Source organism: Prenolepis imparis, unplaced genomic scaffold (genome assembly GCF_030444845.1).
Source record: "Prenolepis imparis isolate NDT839.2.m4 unplaced genomic scaffold, iyPreImpa1.0 SCAF_6, whole genome shotgun sequence".
NCBI classification, from domain to species: Eukaryota; Metazoa; Arthropoda; class Insecta; order Hymenoptera; family Formicidae; genus Prenolepis; species Prenolepis imparis.
Window position 1 is genome coordinate 2236564 of NW_028141164.1, and position 26011 is coordinate 2262574.

Genomic DNA, 26011 nt, shown 5'->3' on the forward strand with positions numbered 1-26011 from the left:
ATTGCAAGAGAGACTAAAATGTAGAAAAAATCTTGCAGTGTAATAAAGTATACGACTTGTATCATTAATAAATACCACAATCACCGCAATCACCTTTCTCCGCCGTGCAGGTGCAAACAATCAAGCGTTTTGATATCTCGCGTAAGATACCTGAAGTGAACGACATTCTTCGTAATCGCTACCGTAACACGCGGAATTCCGCGATATATAATACATATATATTTTTGTCGCCGCGAGTCGCGGCGAAGAAGAAAAATATACAACCGGCTCCGTAGATCAACCAAAGCAAACACGAATCTCTTATCAATTAAAGTAATTACCGTTCCAAGTATCATGTCCAGATCGCATGACTAATCCCATATACAACCTGCATACCGCGGTTCGCGCAAACGCCCCTGGTTATAAGCGGGTGTCGCTGAAACTCCTGCGAGATAGAAATGAAACTGCATGCAGGTCAGTTTCAAAGCAGCAAAATATATATAAATTATATTTTTCTAAATTTTTTCGAAAATAATTTCCCTTATTTTTTCATCATGTATCTCTTTTGCTCAAAGTTTTCTATATAAATATATTCTCTCGATATTCGTTTCTAAAGTTGAATTTATTTATAATTAAATAATTTATTCGGAGAAGAGAAAAGAGAACGCGCAGAATAATCGTATATACAACCAAATAGTATTTTTTATCTCTCTATGAATGAATTTTATTTTTCTATAACAAGCATTTTACGTCGTCACTCCGGTGAAGAATAAAATATGCTGCTTACGTCAAATCTACGCTCTCGTGAATCGGCTCTCCTGTCATTTATAAAGATAACGATCGTCGCGGAGGTGTCGTAATCATGCCTTTTGCTCTGCCATGATCATCGTTTTTTCGATAGGTACGGCAACGCCTAGCGACTTTCGATGATTGACTGATAAATTCCGTGTATCTTTCGTGTATTGACGGCAACGTCAGACACGAGTGGAGTTTCGATTAGGCGACGAGTCGGAAAGAACCGTTCCTTCGGCCGAAGATTAATGGCTGTAACACCGAGTGTTAAGAGATCCCTCGTCATCTCGCGGACCGGACTTTCTCCCCGCAAAGACGAGAACAATGAGTTTGACGAATCACGAGAAAGAACGGTAAAATATTTGCCTCGAGAACAAACACGAAGACAGGTCGCGGACTTGTCCTACCGTAAGAACGTTCTTGACATCGTTACGTTACTGTGTAAGTAATGAAATCATTACGCAGCTTTACGAAGAAACGAAGAGTATATAAAAGCAGATCTCTTCATAGAAAAGAAGCTATACGCTATCTTCTTTTTCTTTAAATAAATACAAATATAACGTAAAAATAAAATGCTTAGTCAACTTTGTAATAGTACTGGTTTACATGCATTTTACCGTTCTTCGTGTATGTGTGTCATTGGATCAAGATTGACAAAGTAATGTCTAAGGGTTCTCTCTTTGAACTAATATTTCTCCAAGCGGACGTCTAAAAAATATTTATTCGACATCTTTCCGACGAAAGAACAAAAGCGACTGAATCAATTCTTGACGATATTAATTATCGTAAACTTTCATGACTATTGACAGGTGCAGGCGATCGCGCAAGAGAACAAGTTGCGAATAAAATAGACCCACAACGAGAGAGGCTCTCGTTTCTTATCGAACGTACTTCTCTGGACATACCGGAACAATGGCAGCCAAAAAGAAGAGCGATCGCTGATCGTGAACAGCAACGACGTTGATGCGTCGTGGAACTTCGTCGAGAAAGACGAGGAGAAAATATAAGGAGAAAAAGATAGAGAAGACGAAGAGAAGGAAGACTCTTGCCGCGGGTAGGTATACGAAAGTAAGTAGCGCAGTAACGCGTACGACGTGGCAGTAGGTAGACTATCCAGCGCTTCCCGAGCAAGAAAACTAGCGGCAATAATAATTTACAGTACTCTTTGCCCTTCCTTCTAGCGTCTCTTTCTCTCTCTTTCTCTCCCTTCGTTCTCCTTCGTTCGCTTCGGTGCTGTTGCTGATAGTGCTGGTGGTGGTTGTTGGAAGCAATTCCATATTAGGAGTCGTGCTCCTCGGTTTACCACGATGGAGACTATTGAGACGTAGTTACCCTTACTTATCCTGTCGCTGCAAGAGCGAGTAACAACGGCAAGAAGAAGCTGAGGGAAGGAAAGGATCTCTCGCGAACACAGGATCTGGAAGCGGAGGACCTCTTCCTTTCTTCAGCGACTGTTGAGAGAAAGAAAGAGGGAAGAATCGGTCGCTTCGCTTGCGATTTTATATTCATCTATCGAAGAACAATTCCTCTCAATCGCTCAAACGTGCAGAATCCTTCTTCTGCGAATGAAAATCGCGAGATGCCAATTTCCATACCTGAAGAATCGACCGCGCGAATTCTAAGAGGACATAATCGCGAACGATAAAGCATACACCAAGAAAGCGGAGGATAATCCAGAAAAGAAGAGCATACTCTTTGCATTGGCGAATGTTATGTGGTGTAAAGTATCTTTTAATTAATTCTTTGATTTTGTAGGGAATACAAATTGTTTCAGAATCGTCTACTTTTCGCTTTTATATAAAAGAAAAAAGAAAAGAAGATTAAATTAAATTTAATCTATAAAGGATTCTTAAATTTTTTATCAAATAACATGATGAATAGCTCGACTTTGCGGGATCCATACTCGATCTCGCCAACGTGTCAACGATCACAAGCAGAGACAATTCGCGCGAAAGATTCAGCGGAATGTTCACGGTGTGCTGAAGTTCTCTACTCTACATTCCTCGTTGCTGAAGAATTTTCCGGTCCAGCGGACCCTGTCACTTCGCGCGACGACTCGTCGCCGTTCGCCTCTTCTATCTCTCGCTAAACAACCTACCTCCCTACCGATCATAGAACGCTCAACCTCGCGACGACCGGTGGCCGACTTCGATCGTATATACTTAACCGTACTTAGCCAACCGGAAACTTTCTTTCCTTCCAGTGGACGATACGCTGTCCCATCGGACAGTTTACTCACGCGCTTCTCTTTAAGCGAAATCGCATCTCCGTTTTCGCACGCGAGAGTCGACTCGAGAAACGTGAATATCTCGTGCAAAACCTCAAGCCGGTCGTATCGCGTCGAGCTTCGCGAGGAAAGCTGACGATGCGTATCATGAGCGGAGAGATAAAGTCGACATAAGACATGCACGATGGAAAACCGATGTGCGAATTTTACGTAAACCGCTTCATGACAGAAAATTGCGAATGTTACTGAATTTTGTAAAAATCTCACTAATTATTTTTACGATTATCTTGAATGAATATTGCACAACAATAAGAATATTTTTTGAATCACAGACATATACCTGATATACATTATACGTAAAAAAAAATTATTTAATCGGAAATTATTATTCGCACGGACGAAAATTTACTCGGAATAGTCGCGCGGGAGATTACGAGCGTAAAAGAAAACAGGAATGAATCGAGACTTCTCGCAGCTGCCGGGCAGATATGGCTCGCCTCGGGCTATCAATTAAAGGGTTAACACGAACACGCGAAAGAGACTATCGAGGAGAAGTATCCTTCCACGCAATAGATAAACGTACTCGTTTTCAGGCAGCGCCTTCCATTTTCCGCTTGAAGAACGTTTGATTAGCGGTAAATTAAATAATAAGGAAAAGATCGCATGCAAAGAGATCGATGCGCGCGAGCGAAATCGCGAGAAATATAATCCACGACGACTTTCATAAATATTCGAACGATATCAAGAATATAAAATCTAATGAGATATATACATTTGCATATATTTAAAATAGATATCAGAGAGAGAGAGAGAGAAAGCTTTGCTTAAAATAAATAAAAATTATATATTAAAATCTTAGTGTTTCATCATATTAAAGTCATACCATAAAACTTGGCTTTTCTTTCAATATTCAATAATATATATTTTATTGTTGAATAAATATGGTTTTTTCATATTCTTTTAGTAAGAAATTAATATAAAATAAAAATTAAAAAAATTTACTATAAATCTTTCTAAATATACATATAAAGATAATTTTAAATATAATTCACAGATGATCATGCGATGATCATCACACGAGAGTGAAAGATGTTTACAAGAAGAGAAAGATTAATAAACTCGCGTTAAAAGTCACTAAAGCGTAATCTTTCCCCGTAATTGCTGGAAGCGCAATGTTCAAAAATATGGTTTTAAAACGATACAAGTGATCTAGATGCATCGTCGTTGCTGAATGGTCGGCAAACGAGATATTAAGTGCCGGACAGTAAAATATCGCGACGTAGCGAACGCACCAATTAGCGTACATTGAGCTGGATTGTGAAGGGCGAGGTCAATCACGCTTCGAAATGGAAAAAAAGAGAACAGGGCAGGGACAAAAAGTTTGACGACAGAAAACAACGAGAAACCTCATCTTGCGTGCTAATAATCGTTAGCGTTCGCGAGTCTCGAATACGCGACCTTGACTGTGAGTAGATTAAGTGGATTATATACAGAAATAATAATTAATTATCTCTACGTTCAAACTGAATTTACTTTCATTAAATATTAGGTACGGTGTGCTTCCTCTGACATTACACAGTTCATTAAAAATATTAACCGAAAGCCATAGATATTAATACTTCGCGTATGATATCGTTCATAAAACATTCTACAAACGAGATATTTATAGCGATGTTTGTATATATTAGCTGGATAATTTTAATTTTATCATTTATAAAAATGAGAGAGATAGTTGAGCATTTGACATTATAATGGATTATCGACGGGATAGAAGACGGAATGAATGGCGAGTCCTATAACGTTAAATTGAACCTGCGCGACTTCACTTAACTTATATTCTTCCTGTCTCTCTTCTCGCGATCTTCGTTAATCTCATTCCGCGCGTTTTTTTTTCGCCCGGTTTCCTCCCTCTTTCCCCATTTTTCACCTTTACCGTCTAGGTGGTGTGCATCGCTGCTGGATCGTGTTTTTACCGTCGTTCGATTAATTTTACGTCGCTCCGTGTAATTATGTCCCCTCGCAACAAACTATCGACTCATTAACCGACCAATTAATCTCCGTATCACTTGCAAAATTCCCACCTGTGCGTATCAGGCATGCACGCTATCCGATAAAACGATATATATATGCGAATAGGATGCATCACAATAATCGCGCTCATAACATTTCAGTAGAGACCGACTATTAAAATGAGTAATAGATATCTCCCTACCCTCGAGAGAGAACGGTCGGAAACACGGTGCGTTAAAGCATCGTTAAAGTGTCATTAAAGTATCGCTGACGATTGTAATGCTAGCACGCGAATCGAACACGAGAACACAGATCTAGGCCAGCGTTTCCCAATGAATCTTTTTTCTTTCATGCATGACGATATTAATTATTACATTCCTATCTCTGTGTAATTTTACACTTTCATTGCTCTTATCTAAATATGCATATAATCATAATCACGAATATTGAAATTCGAGAAAAGAACATTGTCGGGCTTCAAATTAAATAATAAAATGAAATAAAATAATATTTAAAATAAACAATTTGTTCAAATTGGCGATTGCTACGTCAGAAATTATTCGTTCTATATCATCAGCAGCAGCGAAATATTATAGGCAAATTTAAGCAAATATGAAGGCATATTTCAGATTTATGTGCAAGTCAAAAATAAAATCGCACTGTTGCATGTGATCCGACGTGGCGGGTCACGTGTCAGGATGCGCTTCCGCGAGGGAGACCACCCGTAAGAAAATCTCGCGTGCAAAAAGATTGGAAGGCACTGATCTACACGCGTATTCTCTCGAAGGGAGAATGAAAGGGAGAGCGAAGAATCGCTTCTCGTACATACGAAAGGAGAGGGTAGAGGAGAGAAGAGAAGAAACGAAGGCCTCGTAAAGAGAGGACGAGAGCAACGGCTGCACATCTCCGTGATTACTGATTACTGAAACGATTTGCACCGTTCGCTCCGGCGAAGCGATTAATTTCCGTAATGGAGTCGTACCCGGGGCATCATTCCTCATAGTTACCGATTATCATTAAGAACGGCTCTCGATATTGAATTCGTTCCGCTCGCGAGACAATAAAGACGACGCGTACATTCACGTGCCGAATCGAGATTGCAATGATAAATAACGCGATGAAGTTTAAATATATAATATAGATATATATAAATTATCTTTGATTATTCTCGTTATCTATTAACTTTCTTAACATTCTATGTTTGCAAATATGTGCTTGTATATTTTCTTTTTTCGAGCCAATTTTAAAAAATAGAAAATAGAAAAAATTTGATTAAAAATTTGGTCCTATTAAAATTTCGAAATATTAATTATTAACATTATATGTATATACACATATTATTTTATAACATTTTTTATTAATTCTTAGATCAAAAGAGATAAAAGTCATGTTTATTACTTGATATTGGTCTTCCAATTTTATACTCCGCAATTTTTCGCGAGCAGAAATAACTAGATTGCACTATAAAAGTTGTTGCCTCGAAGTGTGTTTTAGCGCTCGAAAATGTCTCTTTTTTGGTGAGACTGCGGTATATATAAGGGACGCTTTTTGCTTGTGTCGATCGTGTACTTCGGATCCGTTGAGATTGCAAAAATAAAGGATACAGAGAAAAAGCGTGCCTGTTCGATCTACAACGGCGACCGCAAGTCGACGTGCCGAAAAGTATCGAGACGATGGCACCTTTTCCGCGCTCGAACAGCTATATATATTTAAGATTTTTATATATATAGCCCAACTCTCTAACAAATTATTTAAATTATTTTAGAGATTAAGTATTTCTCCCTAGAAAAATATTTAAGTTTGGAATAATTTATTAGGCCAGTCCCAACGTCACTGCAATGTCGGGCCGACCCATAGCAGAGACAGAGCAAGCTCCGTACATCCGCCTGATTTCAAAAATCAGTTTAATATTCTGAATCCCCTATGGGGATTGTATCAGATATTAAGCTGATAAGAACAGATACTACACTTTTGATCTTAGCTCAAAGAGCCGAGAAGCGATAACCACGGTTGCTCTCGCTCGCCTTATATACTGTCTCTCCGGAAACTTGAATACGAGTTTGCACGTTTGCTATGCGCCACATACCGGCAAATAAAGGAACTAACGAAAATAATCGAATCGATATTCTCCCTACCTCTCGAGCCCTCCTTCCATTGTGTTAAAGCACGTGATTAAAGTTCGAAAGGAATGCCGCGCGTACAATGACGTTTCGGAAATCAATCGCGCGCGTTAAAAAATCGTTCCTGCGGTTGAGGCAGGTATCGCATAATGAGTGCGACGTTGATTATAATTTACAAAAAATGCTTATTTTGCATAATTCATGATTCCTCGTAACCGTACAGTAGCGTATTCGATAAACATTCTTATCTTGAATGCTGTTGACAATCTATTTATTTATAAATTCGCTAGAATCCGTTAGAGGCTCGAGTCTTAACGCGAGTTCTAATTACGATCGATTAATCATGGTATTGTGATATACTTGGAACGATTCTCTACTCTGCTGGCTATCACATTATTAATTTTTATTGTGAATATATTAACGTTATTTGAGATACGTCTCGTTAAATATCTTGAATATTTCATTTTATTTTTTTTTTTCCTCAATTTTTTTATGTATGTATGTATCCTAATGTATATGTCCTAATTTTGATATATATGTTAAATATAACAGATTTTTTGAAATTTTTTACTTCTTTCAAAAGTAGGTCATCTCATGCGTAATCCGAAATAAACTAATTGTAAGCCTTGACACAAATTATTATCGCACTTTTGCAATCGTGCATGTGCATTCGCGCGCGCTACAACTCGAGTCTCTGTGTTTGCAATTGCACTTACCTCATTCTCGAGGGTGCACAGCGTTTATTAAGTCAAGCAAAAACACTGAAGTATGTGAAACTTACCTGAAACAGAAAAAAATATTATAATTAGTAACACAGATTACAAACAAGTATTTCGAGTAATAAACGCAAACGCAACTAATAGCGCAAAATGACAAATCAAAATTAAATGTCTTTTCATTAAATGTCTCTTCATTAAGATTCTTTGTCTCGAAATTGAATTTTCGTGAAACTTTGTGTTATAAAAAAATGTGGCGAAAGAATTCTCGATAATTTTGAAACTATATTTGCAGCCTATATTTGTAGAATTGAGAAATAAATGAGAAAAGCGGAAAAGAAATCTCGATCGCGTTGGCAACAGTCTGAGCACGCTATATAATCGAACGATTATTGCAATCGTAAATTCCATCTGATGCACCGCGCCTGATCTTTTTGCGGATGCACTACTCGCGGAAATCTCGTTGATGAGCGGCAATAGCCACGCAAGGATAAATAAAAGCGTATCGACGGATACGAGAGCTGCAAGAAAAGCGTGTCGTTCGTGATGTCGGAGTGAATTGCGGAATAACGTTCGACGAATAACGAACTCAAATATTACGTAAGATTGCCGTTTCAATAACGTTATCAATCTTTTGTCCCGAATATTCGTCGCAATCTAAAAAAAAAAAAAGCCCAAGAGATTTTCACCATTTTTTATGTTCAGCTATTATCGCTATTCGAGCATTTTTATTGCGATTATTGCTTGCATTCAAACTGTGCGATGCCTCGAATTAGTCGTCCGATCTTCAAACGAATAGAATATTTCGCGAAGAGCAGAAGCGACTCGAGAAGCCAAATGCATCTCGCGGCGAGGTCGTAATTTCATAATTACGTTGCGGGAACGCGAGTCTCGTGAAAAAAGGGAGAGAGATCCCGCGCTCTCGCGCCTTGCCGTTTTATTCGCAGTCGAAGACTTTTCTCGCAAAAGTCGTTCCATGAGAACGAAAGAGAGATATTCGTTGGTGGTGGCGCGCGATTAGCCGATAATTCATACGCGGCTATGATCTACCGCTAACTAATCATATGCGCGTAGCGGAGAGCCGGGATGTCGAGTGGCGGTGGAATCGTAAAGGGGAGACTGCACAGTGCAGTTCTCTCCTTGGTTGCAGGCGCGGTGCACTTTCACGGCTGCTCTCTTACGGGACATACGATCCCCATAATAAATTCCGCTCTTCGCCTTTCTTCGCCGATCCTTTTTTCCCCGATCTCCTCTATCTCTTTCCTGCTCTTTTCCTTCTTGCTTCATGGCGTGTCTGCCGATATTATTGCTCGCTCTCGAAGATCGACCGAACGAACGAACGAACGAACGATCGGAGGGAGAGCAGCGATTATCCGCATCGCGAGCCGAATAATTCTGCTAGGAAGAAAAAGCGCGGTAAGAAATCGCCGCCCAGCAACGGATCCCATTGCTAATTATATCTAGCGCCGATCCGCCTCAGTCACCATCGTGCTCTTTGCTGATCAGACGTGCCCTGCTATCGCATGCGACCATAGATCACCAGGGTACCGTTTATCAATTTTACGGAATGATTAGACGCGATTCGAAGTCCCTGTCCTGGAAATGGAAGCACTAATACGCTCGACGATCGTCACGAGTTGATCGTGCCATTTCTCGATCTCGAAGTAAAACATTACTCGAAAGAAATTGATGATTAATTATCGTAATCCAAATGGATCGAAAATTATTGATGAATTTTAAGCAAATTTCTGACATACAAATTTCTTACATTCCATCTCCTTGAAAGTTTATATAAATATGTATACATAGTGATATTTTTAATTCGACACGAAAAGATCGTGACATTTAGTTTCGATTAAGTCGCGCGCTGTCGTTTGGCAAGATGCGAACTCTCTCTCTCTCTCTCTCTATCGCGGTTCGCAAAATTGCCGAGGTTAATTAAGACGGACAGACGTTTCCTATCCAGCTTTCACCCAGGATTCGCCTCCAAACCAGTCAACGAACGATCGGTATATCGTCCATTCTAGGATGCCGATTACGATCGGCGCAGCAACAAGGAGATCCTTGTTATTATAAATTCGCGGTACGTTCGACCTGCAAAAGTACGAATTCCGATTCCGGCACGCGGCTGCCAGGATAAATGGTAATGGGCTTGGTCGGTTGAATGGTTGGTACACCGGATAATGGCCTTCTGGTTCTTCCCCAGGCTCCCCCATCCGCCAGCGGCCTTACCTTACCGCCAGCATTTTCCGCGTCCTTACATGTAGAAGTGAAACGAAAAACCTCGGTTGCATTTCGCAAGTCGCTGAATATTCATTCGATACATCGGAAAAAAAAATAAAAAAACAATTTTATCGATAAATCCGGCATTCTTAATTATTCGCATGAGATTATAGCGTTTCTATTTAGCTATTGGTATCCGGTTGTCTTTATTTCTGTTTAATTAGTGTTTTTTGCTTTTAAAAGATAGAACCCTTCTTAGAACTCATGTAGAACTATAGATCTTTTCATTTTTGATAATTACTGATAAGGAAAACGCCGTAGGACAAAGTGAGACGCTGCGTGAACTTGGCGTCTCAGTTTGTCCGAATTGATTTTTTTGCTTTAATGGCCAGAACTATTTGTTTAAACTATCAGGAACTCTAGAACTATTGTAAATAAAGGCAGAACTCTTATTTATTTATGAGTTTCCACAAAATGAGACGCCAACTTCACACACACTTTCTATTTAAATGCGAGATATGGACTGCGATAATAATGTGTTGCGATGCAACGATACTAATTCTTAATGATGAATGTCACTCGTAAGGTTTGAAAGTTGATCTTTTCCCATAAATGGTAACCGGAAACCAGAGAGCATTCTTTTTTCTTTCTCTCTACCTGTCGTACACCTTCTCGTAGCGGGAAAAAGTTGAAGGAGCACAACGTGAGGGACATGGTACCGCGGCGCGTAAGCATTGTTTCAAAGAGACCGTAAATACTTCAACCCCGGGTTTGTTATTTCGTTCGATCGTCGCTCGAACAAGCCTGTAACGCGTCCGCGAGAATTTTTCTCAAGCTCGCCGAAGAATTCTGACCACCCAGAATCCGAGAACAATAGATACAATATATACACACATTATTCACCGAAAATTTACCGTAAACTTCACTCTTCGACGCAGACGATATTCCAGATTCTACACATTAAAATAAGAGTATCATCATTACGAAATGATGAAATTCGAACCGCCAATTTCCGGATAAAATTAATTCGAATAAAAAAAAACCGTGTAAATTCGGACACTCTCCGTGTAACAATAATAATCTCGCGTAATAATAACTCGAAGAGCGAGCTAGCTTTCTGGTTAATGCAATATCGCGCGTAATACTCTTCCGTCGTGCTAAAATATTGAATGACAAGATATACAACACCCGGTAAACTTCCTGCAGTCTCTCTCTCTCTGCCCTCGCGCGCGCGTTCGCACGTACGAAACGTCGTCGTTCTCTTTTTCGACCTTCTTCGGGCGGAGTGCTATACGATCCTCTTAATGAAGTCCGACAACATAGCGGAGCGAATGCGTGCGAAGCCGCTGGACCGTGGTGCGATATACTGGCCGCATGCGTTGGAGATTATAGGATACACTCTATGATCAAAAAGGTCGCAGACGACACACAGGCGTAATACGAGTGAAGTGTGGAATATCTCTACAAACCTCTCTCGCGAGCCACAGCTAAGAATAGACATTACTCTGGGCTTATATCATAATCTCGATCTGCTTCACACGCGAAACAATCGAAATTTCCATACGAACAATTTTTTTTGTGAAAAGAATTTCGTAGAAGATTATATTTAATTAAAGCACAATTCTCTCATTTAAAAGACGCCAACTTTCTAATCTCGTATATCATCTCGAAGAAACTTTCACGTTTCAAGTTTAAGCGGTTAAGAAAAAGAAAAAGTTGCTTTATATATTTAAAGAACTACAAGTAGAAGGATTGAAAAAAAATACGCGTGATGATATTTTAATACGAAGATCAAGAGATCTCCCCTCGTTAACATGATTAACACTAGTCGTGTAGATCAGCTCGAAGCGACAGCGACGTGTACAATCGACTTCTAATCTAATTAGATGCAACAAGAACAAGAGTCATCCTGGTGCCAATTGTCCATCTGATTGGCACGACGTGAGGTTTTCCTTTTTCATTCTAATTCGATAAACTAACGTCATATAACGATATATTTGTGTCGCGCACAATACAAATATATATATATTATATATATGTTATTAAAATTTGATTATTACAATGAAACAATAATAATTGTTGTATCATTCTAACAGCACACATTATAAATATATATTAACACAAAAAAATCTTTTATACTTTTTGTCATATATAATATACTGATAGAAAAAAGTGCAACACTGACTTTGTTATAAAACGTAATTATAAAATTTGCGAAAACGCGCGATGAGAAATTCTCGGGGCTTCTCGCCCGTTACATAATTACGCAATTACATAATCACCAGAGCCGACTCTGCATACTTCGTTGCGCACTTAACTCTTGACGTCGTATAAACGGAGAGACAGAGAGAGAGAGGATGTGCATGAATAGAGAATTTATACCTCGTATAAATGGAGGATGTGAGAAAATGGCGTAACCGGGCTGCTAATCCGACTATAACGGTTTCGTTCGTATGTGTGAGGATTAAGTGCCACGGAGGTATTTTCAATATCCGCAATTACCGAGAGCCGCGGCGCGTTATCAGTCCTCCCCCCTCGCCTATAATAATCGCACGAGTCGTAAATGCTCTGGCATTATACCAATTAAATCCATTAAACACGGATATTATTCTACACGAATGCTTATCGCACCAAAAATTCGTCGAATGTGATGCGATTTAATAAAAAGTCACCGTAAAAAAAAAAAAAGAAATAGAAACCGAACTGTTCTTTTAAACATGCGAACATTTTAGAGCCACGGTAATAACGATAACTCAACGAACGAGTCTCGCCGTTATAATCGAAGAAATCGTGAGAATACATTAAGCCCCTTCCCCTCCCTCTTCACCTCGATAATCGTATAATGTAAATGCTAACGATCATCGCGTTCCCCAGTCGATAGATACGATCGGCTTGCGATCGTATTTAAAGGGGAGGGAGAAGAATGTACCTGCTGAATAATGTTGTCGTGCGCGAACGATAATTTGAGCATAGAGCCAATTTCGATTAGAGAGCCGATATAATTACAGTCAATCGACCGCGGCAGTTAATTTTAACGGCCGACAGAAGTCATAACGCGAAAGAACGCATCGCGAGGATTTTTTAAATATTCCCCGGAATTCTTTGGCGCGGCCTATTCGTCGTGGCAATTAATCGAACGACTACTACTCCTAGCACAAATCACGAGGAATCTCGAAGGACGACGTAAGCCGCGAACGAGTCGGAATGAATCTGGGACGAACGGTAATTTACGCTCGCGATAGTGTTGATTAAAGCCGACATTAACATACAGAGGCCTGTTCCTCTTCACGCGAAGTCACGGCCGTTGCCAACTTGTTTCAAGTGTTTCCTGTACCCTTTATTTACAGCCCTTAGGCCGGTTCATTAGAACAGTCGATTATATATGTGAAAAGTAAATCAATTCAATTAACGTCTATCTCTTCCACCCTTTGTAATTCAGTTTTTTAACACAAAGGCAATTATATGCCTTGAATTCATAAAAGCCCTTTCTAAAAAAGGAGATGATCTATTTTCTTAAAAGTTAATTAAATCACAAAAAATTAATAGTTACTTTAACCATGAGATGTATGCTAATTTAACACCTCACTTAAAATTAATTGATTCAACGAGAAAATAAAGTATCGAATTTTTGAAGTAAGAGCCTACTAAATATTCTCCGAGTCCTGGATTGTGGATCCAGGCGAAAAAACGCCCCTGTATTAAAATTAGAAGCTTCTCTATATACAATCTGCAGGAAGATCCCTGTCGGATCTCCGTGGATGATGAATAGGCGGTCGTAAATCGCAGCATCGAACGCGCGATCGTGCGATCGATCGGGTAGAAAAGCGGCAAATATGTATGAATGACCTTGACTAGTTGTATAAGATCGGGCCCTCATTTTACTGCGCCTCGTACGAGACGAGACACGATCGTACATCTTGATATTCCGGGATATACAACTCGCAGTAAACGTCTTGTTATGTTTAGTCTGCGCTATCTTCAGCATCAAAGATTTGTGGAAGACGTCGCTCTTTTAAATCTTACAATGTTTCCTCAATATTTTAACGCGTTTTCGCAACCTTAACTCTCTACGATGTCATGAAACGAGAATTTAAATGATTTAAACTTTCCTCCTTAAGATTAAAAGATATATGGTTAGTAACTTTCTTCTATATTTATTAATAGAAAGCCAATTCTCCTAAATTCCGATAAATTCATTTCCAATTATTTGCATGCGCTGCAGGATTATTAGCATAAATGAAGAGTCCATAAAAATTACGCTGATCTACACGACATCCATAGATATATATATCAGATGTATGACATTATGGCAAAAAAAAAATAGAAAAAAGAAATCTCGTTACGTTTCTTCAGTTTAAGTTTCAGTCGTCTCGCGTCTCAAAATGACAAGCGTAATGTCATTTTGAGATGCGCTACAGTTTTTTACCGCTACGTGAGAAAAGGCGATTAATTTAAAGTGTCGAGCTCGACGCCACCCGGATGGTGAATAAAATCGGACCGTTAAAGGTTAATAACAATTGGCGAGAAAGGTCGAGATGGCCTGATCGCGTCGGTGAGGTCGGGGTGCCGTCGGGGGTTTGACGTCGCGAACATTGGCCCGAATTACTCTGCTCGCCCAACATCACCCGAAGGACGCCTTCCGGGAAGAACCCGGACGAGCAGATCCCGGATTGAAATATACGACTTGCGGAGAAGAAGAGAGTTCTGTGAAATACGTGCGCGCGTGTATCTGTAACGTGTATACTTGTCTGCGCGGCGGCCAAGGCAAACTGAATTCATCAGCTGACAGCGAGCGAATGGCAGCACAAAGGAGCTGCTAATTTGGCGCGGTGCCTCGCGAAACCGAGGATGCTGAATCCTTCCCCTCTGCCACCCTTTGAGCATACTGGTGAGCATGATAGTGGTAGTGGATCAAAGGATCAAAAGATTCGAGGGTAAGAGGTTATTCTCTCTACGAGCGCTTCGCCCCGATGAAAAATCGACCGTAGACCGATGCACAAAAAATTAAACTTCCACGAAGAAAGCCAGTGCGCGCCGATACGCAATTTGTACCTTTGATTGCCCATTGAGCTACTTGATGGCAGGTTAGCTCGACAGTTCAGCCTCTGAATGTGCAGGCTGAATTACCGCAGCTGCACTATCATTAGCATACATAGATATTTCGTTTGTTGTTTTTTTTTTAAGAACGGTTCTAGAACACTGAATAAATAACTCGATCCAATTATCTCGTTACATCACGTATTTGAGGTAGAGTTTGCCGCGCACATTCGAGGGATAAAATAATTTTTATCTTTTCTATATTCGTAAATATCGCAGATATAAGAGAAAAATTGGAAATAATTTTATTTTAGAATAAGAGAGAGAGAGACATATTATTTATGTTTATATTTAACTTATTGAAATATTGAGAAGAAAATTAAAGATGACAAACCAAAATAATCTCTGAGAAATAAATTATTTCTCGTAATTTCATCCGTAAAATACTATGTGAAATATATCGGATGTGATGCAATTTGTACACGTTCGCGAGTTTTAACTGACTTCGGGATAAACCTCTTGTTTGAATAAATAAATAAGTAGACAAACCATCGCGCCCGTCCCCGTCCGATTCTCCATGGCGGAACATGAATTACGGAATACGAAGCACACTCGGGAACATTGGCCGTTTCGCGATGCTATATACCCGACAGCCCGTGTCTGACATACACAAAGCACCTTGAATATATCCCGCTTTCGCGAAAGGCCTAACATTATCCCGAAGAGTGTACCTCTCCCTTATCTAGGATGATCTGGAGTCGCCGCGGTGGCGAATCCAAAGCCTCTGGACCGCGAGATTTTCTCCGCCGCTCGGCTTATCCTCGTCAACCTGGACAGCCGCTAAATTGAATCTTTTTTTCAGACGGCGAACCACGCTCGATTCGATTGGGACTGTTTCCACGTGATACGCGAGATCAGAATCACGCGAGTCGGATGTGAAATGGATGCTGGGGTTCTTTATCGTCAGATGAAGCGCCCTTAATGCGCTTCTTCTCCAAGTCTATTAACCTGAGAATGTTCGCATAACGCGAACGTCACTCTACATTAAAATTTTATATTATACATGCATAAATATATATGTATATCGTAAATCTCTTCTTCTCTATCTACACATTCTTGTATTTTAAAAATTGGATATATTGTTCAATGTGACGCACTTTTAAACAAGAAAGAAATAATTCTTAATTTGTACAAGATAATATATTATTTAAAAAAACAGAATTATTTTATCTAATTTAAAAATATGAAGCATTTTTTAAGTCAAAAAAGATAAAAAATTATAACAAACATAATTAAATTTGGAAATATTATTTTTAATACTTGTTATAATTCAGTATAAATATTTACTCTACTTTATAATTAAGAAATAAATAAAGTTTATCACATCTCACACAATTTATAAATCAACTGTATTTTTGGTGAAGTTTGTATATGTCTGAACCTATACAAAGTAACCAATATCGATAAATATAATTAATATAAAGAATCAAAATGTCAGTGTGTTTCCAAACTTTGAGTTTACTTTACGCGACGAAAGAATAAGACGCGATACTGTTCGTCGTAAGGCATCCAACGGATGTCTTTCTGATTCGATGTTTACACAAGATCATAACTCATAGATTTAAACTGCGCGTCGCGCACTCGACCACCTGTCGCATAATTTCTGATTCAAGTCTTACCTCTCGACCTGCAATGTGGAACGCATGAATCCTAAACAAAGTTGTGGATTTCACGGAACTCTTTTACAAGGCTCTTCCTTAGTCGCAATGATAAATCAAATGAGACTCGAGACTATTAAATTTTAAATCAACCGTTTTCTGAATAGGATATAATTGCATTATAGTCTATTATCCTATTATATATCCCATCTATTCTATTTTATTATCATACATTATTAATTTAAAAAATGTATTACGAAACTTTTATATCCACAAAATTTAATTAATTTTAATTAATTTAATTATTACTTGTCGCAAGCAATTATTTTTCTTCATAACTGCACTATATAAATTTATATTATTTCAGATTCTACGACTCTCGTATTTTTAATGCTGCTTCGTCTTTAAATCGACTAAAATAGATGCATAAATATAGCAGTGAATCTGACCTCTAAGCTCAAGGATCAACCCATCTTTGTAAAAACTACTTCGAGTTTTTTTAATACACTGTTTTTTATCAATATTTTGCTTTGCAAAATACACTTGATTTTGACATAGTAAATGGTTAAGTCCAATGGCGCAGTAATAACGATCCGATACAACGTATCAAGCCTCAAGGATAAGGCAGAGGGTTTAGAATCGACGAACTGGGCGAACAGGTGCGTTTAGGCAGTCAATTTTGCATCGTCGCGTGTTTTCGCATTCAAATACTCTCGGCGGAGCAATTTAAAACTCGTTTGGGCACCAAGGGGGAATCTCTCGCCAATACGAAGCAAGATTTCGTGCAGCATCTGGTCCAGACGAGAACCCAAAAGAAGAGGTAGAAAGAAACATCCAAACAAAGTCAAAGAGAAAAGCTGGACCATCAAATAAAGAATTAATCGTGAGAAGAAAAAAAATTAATACCTTATCTTTTTACAGCATATTTCTTTTCGAAAGAGTAGAAGAGACGATTCGCGAATTTAAATGTAACATAAATTAGTAGGCAGTGTGTATCCCAAAAATATATGTAATTTTATAATTAGTGAGAAATATTAATAACTTTCAATTTAGAAAATTCTTACATTTCGTGTGGACAAATATATTATTCGTTAAAATATAATTAGCATTGAATAAAAATAGTTTTCTTAAAATAAGAATTAGAAAACAATACATGTGAAATTTGAAAAAAAAAACAAAAAAACAAAAGATCATAAATTTGATAAAAGACATATAGAAAATAGAAGTTTCGAAACAATAATAGCGATACTTGGAAAATATAATTGCAATAATTCCAGCTAAGCTCGAGATTCTCGACGATCATCGCTATATCCGAGAGCGACATAGAGAAAGAAAAAGAGAGAAAGAGTAGAAGTAACGGAATTCTCTCCAGAATCCTACAGCTATTCGATGATCCTGAAGGGTCACGTACATCCGTTCATGCGCGACCGGCTATCGATATGACCGGCGAATAACTGTCATTGCTAGAATGTTGCGGACGGATCCCGGCGAGGCTATCATTACTGATAATTGCGGCCGACTAACACCTTGAAAGAATCGGATCTTATCCTCGCTCTCGTCTTTACATCACACGCCGCGAAAAGGTACAGACAACGATGCGATAACAGGATGTTTGCGAAAAAAAGGAAAGAGCGACCAAAGTCTCCTTTCGTAGATAAGAAAATTCGAAAAAGAGGACCTTGAGTTTTAAAAAAATACTATATATATAGCTATATTTCGAGAGCAATCGCGAGCTGCTGAGTCTAAAATCGCGAACGGATATGCGAATAAAAAAGGATTGAGAGAGAAGGATCTATATATCTATATATGTGTGGTACCTATATATAGTCTTCCGTTAATTCGTTTTCCTTTTTGCTACCTTACATCCATCGATGAGATAATTGAACGTAGAAACTCGACGATCTAATTAACATACGTCAATAATATCCTCTTTTCTCGCTCCGTAGAAGAAGAAAAGAGCAAACGATACCGAACGTAATAATCTCTCATCCTGCGCATTCGTTTCGTTAGATTTAGTTTCCACTTAACGAAGTTCCGCTGGCCATCCGAAAAAAAGAAGTAATCATAATTCATTCGTCGGCAGTCTCTCGCGCGCGCACTCTCTCGCTTCTCTGCTAGCGATAAATCGTCTAATCGTGGGTCCAAGATCGGAGTTTCAGAGAGGTGCTGTTTACGTTCGGCCCGTTCAAGCGCCGTGAAACCCCTGCCTCTGTCTTCGTATAAGGCGAGAAATTCGCACACGGAGCACTTTGCCGTTTATAACTTTGAAATCTGATTCCCACAATGACGTTTAGTGAAAAATGCGACGAATAAATCATTTTGAAATTACGAAATGTCTATTTAAATCTTGGAAAACAATTTCAAGATTTTTTCTTTTTTTTTTTTTTTTTTTCATTATAGTATGAAAAATATCTCGAGTTATATATTCATTTTTTTTTTCAGAAATATATTTTGTTTTGTAAATAAAAAAAATCTTTTATGTATATCATGCACCTTATAAATTGTATGTGTCTCGATTATTTTTCTTTCATTATAGCTTATGATTGCATTGTTCCAGCAAAATTTATGTACGTTCTAGTCCTGTATAATGGTTGATGAAAAAAATGTATATAATTCCATATAGAATTTTTAATACAAATATGTACGTACAAGAATAAGATCTTGATTATGATATAAAGTAACAATCCTGTACATATACGTCTATAGCGTGTGCCTGTATATTTCACGCGCGTGGTTAAAGTATGTCTTTAGCGCCTACGAAAAATTCTGTTATAATAGCAGGTTCACTATATACCATTGAGAAATTAACCGAACAATTAATAACGCGGTATCGTCGGCGAAATCTCGCGCTATATTCTCCAACCTGTAATTTATCCTCAACTCTTTCCATTGTATCCTCAACTACGCCTTCCACCACACAGCTCCGTACACAGCTTAATTAATAAACCCGAAATTATAAACACGTCGGAGGGACTCGACGAGGAAAAAGATACACGAGGATGCGGTTTCGAGAGCGCAAAAAGTCGCGCGTTATACGATCGCGCGAGTGTTTCGTGCATTTCAAATCCATACTTATAACACGATGGCGATCGGCAACGACGAGCGAGGGGAAGCTCCGCGGGAAAAGAAATCATAATTTATACGTCGCCGCTGTCGGCACGGACGATAAATCCGCCGGCCAACATTCTCGGCCGGACCGAGACGCCGCGTCTAAGTGCGGACGAAAGTTACCCGGGCCGCCTAGGGTGTCCATTATTCCCAGATAATTACATACTTCTCCCTCAGGAATTTTCGAAATGAGTTTCAGCCCCGCCGCGGGATTGGTCCAGACGAAGATGGTTTGCCCGCAACATTGGCGCCGATAAGTTTTTCTATGCCCGGTAAAGTACACGTCGTAAAAAGGAAACAAACGCGGCATTTCTCTCTCTCACTCTCTTTTTCTCTCAAAAGACGTATATATATGATGAACAAATTCGGGACCGACCCCATCGTCTGAGAAAAGAAGCCTATAATAGACCGAGTCCTGATGAGATTCTCCTATTATCTATAGAATGTCTAAAAACAGCATTAGAGACGGCTATACTTTGTTATGGAACCATCATAAAGGTGTTTTGAAAAAAAAATGACGTGTACGAGAATATTATTTGCAATTGTAACAAAGCTTCGCGAAATTTTATAGATCTTCTTTCCGTGTCATCCTGAAAAAAATTAATTAACACGCGAATAGAGAGATCGTCGTGATGTAGCGAATATGCTTTTAGTTTTTACCTTTTATGAGGCCGCAATATATTTCGGCCGCTCCCTATTTTGCATTTTACGCAGATCTTTTAGTAATCCTGTACTTGTCAACCTGTAATTCTCGCTTATCGCGCCGGGGAGAAACGACTTTTGTTTCTCACGCGTTTGACGGTATCTAATCTCGATGACCATCGGGCAATTATTCTCGCAAAATGCGTAATAAACGTCTCTATCAACCTACTTAACGTTATCTCCTTTCTGTACCTTCACGTCTAACTGCAACTGCAACTTGCGAATTGCAGCGTAACCCCGAACGCGGTCTCAAACCACGATTTCAGTAGAACCGCGACGCGATCGCGTGGCGCGATTCGTTCCAGATTATGTTCCATTGAACCGTAAAAGCCAAGCTTCCGTGTTCCGGCTAACCGTTAAGCATAGCGGTAATGTACGACGATGGACAGATGGGCGGAGATCTTAGAAGTAGCAAGAAACGAGTGACCCATTTCACGAAGCTTGACAGGTTGACAACTACTCGAACTGCCGATCGCTTGTGATTTAAGGAATATAATATATATATAATATAATAGCACACCCCTCTGTATGTATGTCTCTCTATACCGATTAAGCATAGTCATCTGACGTAGTTCAAAGCTGTAGTGGCTTACAACTTGTGTGTGTGTATGTGTGTTTAAAGTAAAATCCATTAGAGATTAAATTTTGGACAATAAAATCTTATATAACCTTTGAAGTGCTTAAAGTTCTTAAGGTTCTGCTTAATTCTCGAAAACTCTTCAATTATATATAAGAGAACTGAAGTGCGTTGCATCGTTTTTCGAAAAAAAATCTAATTTCAAATTGGTCAAAGAATTGGTCGTAGAAAAATGGCTTAACAAACCTCCTTCTTAGAAAATTCTCAGGATATTGTGTGGATAAAAGGGAATGTGAGAAACTCGAGATATCTCTCGATGGGATTCAAAGTATATTCCGTCGTTAATTCAATCAAGTTTAGAGCTCTATAGCGTGGTCTTGCGTGAGACCGATTGAAATAGAACAGGTTGAACAGTCAGGCAACAGAGACGTCCACATCTGCGTACACATTTTGGAAGCTAAGTATCTACGAATATATATATATTGATATTTTTTATTTGATTTGTAACTCATTTTCCTGTATCGAACATTTCAGAGTTTTATTCCATATATAAAACAAATTTTACAAAAATTACGTCGCGACGTAGATTATTCCGCAATGGAGCACACACACTACACTGTAAAAAAATATATATATATAATTACATGAAGAATAAGTGTAAAATTACATAATAGAGACGTCATACATTTTTATTATTTATTATGTAATTGTAGACTTATTGTTAATGTATTGGTAATGTTCTGTAATGATATATATTCTTTTACAGTGCAGTGGATGATGGTCTCGGTATTCTCAGATAATATCGTTCGTAGCGAGATCTGTGAAAATCAGGAAAGGAATTCCGCACGGCGGGCGCGCCATTATCAACCGTTAGAACTTTTATAATCTCGATCGTGCAACACACGATGACGATTCCGAACGCGCCACGCCTCGGAACCTGCCGTCAAGCGATGCGGAAAGCGCGCGAGAAGAGAAAGAGAGAACTCTCAACAAGGTCAGTTTCTCGGCGGCATCGGCGGACCACGTGCTCGATCTTCAGATTCCAACGCATTTTCATAGATTCGGTTCACTCGCGCGATGAAGATAGCTATAAAGGACGAGCATCGTCCTGCCGCCGCCGTGCCTTAAAAGAGCAACCGGGAATGGCGATCCGGGAATTAGATTGCGGCAACGTATATCGTGCCAGGTGCCAGGTGTAAACACACTGAGACACGATCGTTAGAGCTCCCTGATACCGTCAAAGATGCGGCTGATCAAGAACATACCTCTCTTCCTCGATCGCTTTCGACGCGACCAAGATGAGCCTGATCCGGAAAATCACGGAAGCCGCGAAGATAGAATACCTCTTTTTTTACGACGAGCTACCGTTAACACCGGTTCTATTCATACATCTATTTTCATCGATTTATATTTTTAACGACATTTCAATTTATGCACTTTCAAAATGAAGAGAGTGGTACAATATATTTTCCGATTGCAGAAGAGAGGTGACAATTATATACGAATCACTGTTGACTCCCTAACTAAGCGATCAGATTTGAGATTACGAGATTGCGCGGGGCGAAATTAAAAGCAACGCGACGCGATTTATTGACTGGGCGGATCGATTATCGGGGTCGATCACTCCCTCGTTCGGTCGTCGCTCTCTCTCTTCCGCTGCGATGTGAACGAACCCTAAGCCTTTCTCGAGTGAATGTCTCCACGAGTTATCTAGCTAAGCCCTAAACATTCCTCTGAGCTAATTAAGCAAATATTACCTCGCGAATATAGTATCTCGCCGTTTGCTTTCCGACTTTTAGCACGCGGCGAGGGATAGAAAACATGTAGCGCGCTATGCTAGCGATTCGCAGCGATGTGGCATGGTTTTCGAAACGTTCGAAGCGATTTCTTCGTAAAATTTTCAACGAGGACATGTATAATAATCGTTGCTGATTGCATGCCAAATAGATTCCACGAAACTATAGGAAACTTGACAGTAATATTCTTCAGAAAGAAACGTCAGGGAGAAACGTCAGAGATATCGTAATAAAATTTAGATTTGTTTTGCTCGCGGTGTGTTATGCCATTTGCAGAGCAAAGCTCCTTTCGAAGTCAGCGTCTCTTCGTATCCCTTCGTATAACATTTTATTGCCGACCCTCTGTCTCTTTCTCCTTCTTTCTCCGTGATTGATTTACGTCGCTGACATGCGAAGAAACGCCATTAGGATCCTACGAGAGGCGCCTCGTCCTTTTTTACGTTCGTTTTTATTTTTTCTTGCTTTCTGGGCTGCCACACTGCTAAGCGCCGCAAGTATACGGGTGTATATGTATATATTCACTGTTTTTGGAGCAGACGTCAGTGAGCTACCAATGTCATTAATTTAAAGAGATTAATATGACGTATTGTGTACCCGCGTAGTTTCCAGCTGATTTTGATTAATACCATCATTAATAAAGAATACAACGTCTTAAGTATCCGTCGTTACAGATTAAACTCGGAGTATCTCGCATTCAACTACGTGTATTCGTTACGTAAGGTTGATACGAAATAATCGCGCGATTGAAAATCGCAGGATTCAAAATTTTTATTGACTGTGATATTATTTTCCTATGTTAATTATGTCGCGTAAGTCATTTAGTGTCTAGAGAATTTTAAAAGCAATCATTCGCTGCAATTTTAATTGCTAATGATAAAATTATATTTATATAAACAGTGTATTTCGTCCCGAGAATAGAATGTCAGAGGTGAATTTGTGTAAAAATTATATAATAAAATTACACGGACGCGAAAATGACTGTTATCAAGACGCGCAATAATGCAAAATTTCATACACCGGACACAGCACCTGGGATTCTTGCGAAGGCAATTCCGCGCGCTAAAAATTTATACGTGTCACACGGTAAACGACACAGTGTACAAGAAGTATATTTCAACCATAGAAATCCCGCATTTATCTTTGACGGTAACATTAATCCCAGGCGCAGCTTCCCCACATTGTGGAGATCCGACCTATCGTGCATTCGCATTAACCCTGAAATGCCGCGAGATTTTTATTAGCAAGAAGGTCACAGTCTCAAACATTTTTCTACGTATACTCAAGATAATGAATGTAATATCTGATATATTCAAATATTTAACGATATATTTCTATTCAAAAGTTACTTCAAATTTCACTGCAGCTCTAAGTATATATTAGTGACAAAATAAGCCGGCAAAATTAAATAAATTTTGAATATCTACAAATTTCGAGAGAAACTCATTTCTATCGGCACGGAAATTTCATCATACTTTCAATCGCAAGCATAGTGAAAGAATAATGTCCTCTTCGTCGGAAGACAAGGAGGTTTTTCGCGCGCAAAAAACTTGAAGCTCGCGTGACGGTCATAATCTACGACGAGACACTATCGTGTATATACAGGGTGTCCCAGAATGATGGGGACTAAATTCGTGTGCAGATTCCTGGAATCATTTGGAGACGATTTTTCCTCAGCGAAAATGTCGAGGGAGGTCATTATTTTTTGCATGTTTCCAATTTTTGCCATCATGTATATTTGTAACTAAGCCTTAAATTAAAATTTTATTAAAGTAAACTCTACCTGAAATTAACTGAAGAATGTGAATTTATTATTAGTTTATTTCCACAAGGCTTAGTTTGCGAAAAACCCTTTATTTTCAATCGCTTATAACGCGAAAATTATTGGTGTCTCGACATTTTTGCTGAGGAAAAATCGTCTCCAAATGATCCCAGGAATCTGCACACGAATTTAGTCCCCATCATTCTGGGACACCCTGTATATGTATGGATCCTAAACGCGCGAGACGTGCACGCATATATCCTCGCGAGACCTAAACGGCGACTTCCTCGTGAGATAAAACGTCGCGGTACGGGACCCCTTTCGTTTCGCTCTTTCCCTTTTCCCTCCTTTCCCTCCTTTCCCTCTTTCCTTAATGTACATTGCTCCCATCGAGACTTCCTCGTCCCCCGTGTGTCGTTATCGCGAAGCCATGGGTTGACACGGGACGAGCATTATGTAAGACGTACACGGGCTGTACGGATTGAGCGCGCGCGCATACGTAGATATCTATATATGTACGTGTGTATGCATGCAAATGCGCATCCACAGCGGCGCCCCGATGTGTGCATTCGCAGGCCTGCGAGCATGCAAATCCGTACACGCGTATCGGTATTAATATCGAATGTAGGCAGCAACGGCAGCGGCAGCAGCAACATCGTGCAAAAGGAACAAGGGGACGAAAACGATAATCAGACTATGTGTATACGTTTGTGTTGGTGTGTATGTGTGTATGGGTGCATGCTTGACATAGCGCGAGATGAACAAACGGATCTGACCGATGATGCCGGATCGTGATTGCCGGGGAGCTCTCTTTCTCTCTCTTTCTCTTTCTCTCGCTACGGTGATGTAGTCGCAGCGAGACGGATCTCCCGTACCGTAATTTGTTTCGTTAAAACGTCGTGTATACGTGATCGCTCTTGGTGCTCACTCCGCATAGGTTTCGATTTCCCTTGCGGATCCTTTCGATTAATGGGAATTAATGAAACTGCATTCCGGCGAAATGGAACAACGGAACGGTCTGTTCCGGTGGCGATTTAATAAATTAACTAATAAGAGCAAAGATCTCTCTCTCTCTCTCTCTCTCTCTCTCTCTCCGCATAATAGTACATATTTCATATACATTCTCAATTAAACGGAAATCTACGATTTCAATAAGCTAGAGAGATTTAATGTTAAAAATAATGCGGCTGCAATTTCCTACTTTACAGAAATTACTGTTCTGCTGTTATTCTATGATTATTTTAAAATTAGAAAATTAAAGAACGAAGAAACTGTAAAAAATTTATGCTATTTTCAAGAAATATTTA

At 39.3% G+C, this 26011-nt stretch overlaps 1 protein-coding gene and 1 non-coding gene across 6 annotated transcripts in view; both read right to left on the bottom strand.

The window, feature by feature from the left end:
* Osp (myosin phosphatase Rho interacting protein outspread) overlaps positions 1 to 26011 on the bottom strand; it is a 164117-nt gene that overhangs the window by 46151 nt on the left and 91955 nt on the right. The gene's annotated exons all lie outside the window — the stretch shown is intronic.
* On the bottom strand, positions 6817 to 7010 carry LOC145937986 (U2 spliceosomal RNA). Its single transcript, XR_014425662.1, has one exon. It is a non-coding gene; the product is annotated as a U2 spliceosomal RNA (small nuclear RNA).